The sequence below is a fragment of the Tupaia chinensis genome, unplaced genomic scaffold, assembly GCF_000334495.1.
Source record: "Tupaia chinensis unplaced genomic scaffold, TupChi_1.0 Scaffold000671_2, whole genome shotgun sequence".
NCBI classification, from domain to species: Eukaryota; Metazoa; Chordata; class Mammalia; order Scandentia; family Tupaiidae; genus Tupaia; species Tupaia belangeri.
In genome coordinates, this window is record NW_006160194.1 from 1,107,659 (window position 1) to 1,111,006 (window position 3,348).

Consider the following 3,348-nt stretch of genomic DNA (forward strand, 5'->3'; position numbering starts at 1 on the left):
GAGTTGGCCACCTGGTCTCGGCTGGCCCTCAGGCAGGGGCTAGTGCCGGCGGCCTGTCCTCACAAGGACAGCCCTGCAGGAGCCTTGGCCTGCCCGGACCGTGCCCTCCTTCAGCGCCCTCGGCCTGCCCCACGGGACAGCTTTGCAGGATGCTCTGATGGGGTGGGAGCTGCTGCCGCCCCAAGGAGCCCGATGGGACCCGCTTGGAGGCCCTTGCACCTTTAGGGACACGCGTACTTCATCGGGACCCCGGGAGAGGTTTGAAGCCGGCGTCTGGGTTTCTGCCGTTGTGATGGAGTGCTGTCCGGGCGGGCCAGGAAGATGGCTCTCAGGGAGATGTGTTAGTCATGTGCCGTGACGCAGTGGAACAAGTAACCCGCGAGCCCCGGGTGGGAGGGCAGCCGTCCGCCTCCACCCTCTTGCTGGCCTCTGCTCCTGCGAGGTGGCTGGTGGCTCCTGCCCTTCTCGGGTGCCAGGGTTGAGCCTCACAGGCCTTTGGTCTGAGGGGGAGAGGAGGAGCCCCCGGGCCCTGAGGGGTCCTGCGTGCTCATAGGCAGGACGCCAGGGGTGGAAGCAGGCATGATCTGGGGACACCGCACTTGAGCCCGTTTCCGGGACGGTGCCACTGAGCCTCCAGGAACGTCACTGCTGAGGTCAGGTCGCGGCAGACCCGGGTGTTGGGCTGGGCTCTGGATGCGGACGGGCAGTCTGCAGTGGGTGCCACATGGTGGCCCTGCCCTCCTCAGGTCCAGTCTCCATGCCCAGGGGCCTACGTGGCCCAGCTTGGCGGTGGGGGGGCAGGCCGAGGGCGTTTCAAAGTCAGTCTGCCTCCGGAGCGGTGGCTGCGGCGGGAGGGAATAGCTGGGCTCCCACCAGGCTGAGAATAGCTCCGAATTGGGTCATGCTCAGCGCTCCGGTCACAGCCTCCAGCCTCTGACAGTAATCAGCTTCCCCGACATCTGTCCCTTCCGGGAGGGGCAGGCGGGGCAGGCACATTTTTAGAAGACCAAAGCAGAGGGCTGAGGGGAGTCTGCTTGGAATGGAGAGACCTCCAGCCTCCTTGCCTCCCTCCACCAGGCCCCGCCCCTGTGCTTCTCGCTGCCCTCCAGACCGCAGCCTTGGGCTCGGGGCCAGGTGGATGTCCCTCATGGCCGAGGGCATGGCTCAGCCCACCTGGGAGAGCTGGGGCTTGTGCCCACCTCCTGGCTCTCCTGACTTGCCTGTTCTCTCCTGAAGGTCATGTGGCCCCACTGCCACTGCCCAAAGTACCCTCCCTCCAGTGCCCTAGCCCCCCAGGCTGTCCCGACCTAGGCAGCCTGTCATCCCCGCTTGGGGCAGTGTGCACTGTGACCCCTTAGTGTTCCCAGTGCCCTGCACGCTCTGGCCGCAAGGGATGGGCTCTGCTGAGACATGATGTGGAGCAAAGTGTCCCTGCGTCTGAATGCAGGTGTGTGGCTCGGGGAGGACAGACGTCCTGCGTCTGTTCTCCCATGTGAGCCATCGCTCAGCCCCGTTCGCCCCAGTACCGCTTCCGCGAGGCCGGCATGCGCCCAGCCTGGGCTGCAGCCCTCGTTCTGTGGCCACCCCTGTGGCTGACCTAGGCTGGACTCTCCACATCTCCAGGGAGCCACCGAGGAGGCTCCAGCCCAGCCCTCAAACAGAACACGCCCTTCACACAGGCTTCCGGGCCCAGAGCCAGGTTTGCAAAACCTCACCCATTTCTTGAGTCTTGCTCTCTTCCAGGAGAGGTCTAGAATGGCTGATGTCATAGGCCTTTGGGGCCCGTGTCCGTGTCGTCACCGGGGTGGCACAGGAGAGTGTCAGTTACACACCCTGCAGTGGGCCTGGCGCGTGTTGGTTCAGTACGCTTTACCAGCCCACTAGGCGGTTCTCGTCCCGCAGCCGGGCTCTCCCCACGCCTCGCCTATAGGTGTGTCGCGAGGTCCAAGAGGCAGGGTCCCTGGGTCCCTGGTTAGGCGTCCCCCAAGGGCTCAATGGAATGCTGTCTTTTGTTATTTTGCTTTTTGAGTTTATTCCAAGAAAGACCTCAGTGCTGGCAGGGTGGAAGCCACACTCCAGCCTGGATGCTGGCTCTCCACCTTCCCGCGTGTGTCAGCCTCACAGAGCACATCCGGCCTGCAGCTGAACTTGTGCTGGGCCCGCCCGGACCCACTGAGTTGGGCTCAAGCCCCACAGGCGTGGTGATGCTTTAGGGCTGGGAGGGCTGGGACTCTCTCCAGCTGTTCATCTCTGTAAGATAACTAAAAGCATAGGCAGCTGGAGCCCACGTGGCCGACTGCACAGTTCAAGTCTTGGACTGAGCAGCTTGAAAATCTCGCTGGGTAAAAAAAGAAAAATCACGCTGGGTATGTGTGTGCATGCGAAACCTCGAGAGGAAATAGAGGCTCATGGTGTGGTCGTCCCCCCCGAGGGTGATTTCTCACCCCCACCCGTCTCTCTGCCAAGCGCGTGCCCTGTAGTGACAATGAGCAAAATAAAAAGCAATGTAAGGCATGCCAGCGGCCAGGCTGTCCCTGTCGCCACTTCTATGCCCAGTCTGCGGGGCTAGACCTAGGAGGACCTGGCTCACTTCAAGGTGGTCTCCAGAGTGGCCCCTGGCATCAGGAAGGACCGGGCCTGAGAAGGCCCCTCTGTGGCGGCTCCAGTGTGCGAGGCCCTTCCACCTCATGCTTCCAGCTGCCTTAGTGTCCTGCTACCCCGACTCCTGCCCCAGGCCTGACCATGCCTGACAACAGCCCGCCCAGTGTGTTGCCCATGTGACTCCACAGCAGTGGGGCCTGGGCAGCTTCCTGTCCACAGGGAGAGGAACCAAATGCAGAGGGGAAGCAGCCATGTGGCATGTGGCCGACATACGCAGTCCACGCACCAGGTGCCCAGGACACAGCATGCCTGGTGCAGCCTGGGAGTTCTGAGGATGCTGGGCAGGGGTGGGTGGTGGGCTGGCCCGGGTGCGGGGCGCAGGCTGGTCTGGGTGCGGGGCGCAGGCTTGTTGCTAAGCTACACAAGGTGGACACTGGCTGCCAGGCAACAGACGGGGTGGGGGTGGCCAGAGCCCTCCTGTGCCCCTGGCCCTTGGCCTGTGCCCAGCTCTCTGCACCCGGGATGAGAGAGCACAGTGGGACGGGTCTGGGGGAGTGCACCTCCCCTCTACTGGGTCTTTGAGGCTCCCAGGAGGTGGGTGTCACAGTGGCTCCTAAATTTGGTGGCCCAGGCTGTCCTGGGCCTCTGTCCCCTCTACCTCTGAGCATGCTGGCCTGGCAGGTTGCCCCAGGTCTAGGTGTGGGGACTCTGCCGCTGTCTCGCCAGGCTGGGCCGAGGCCCGAGGCC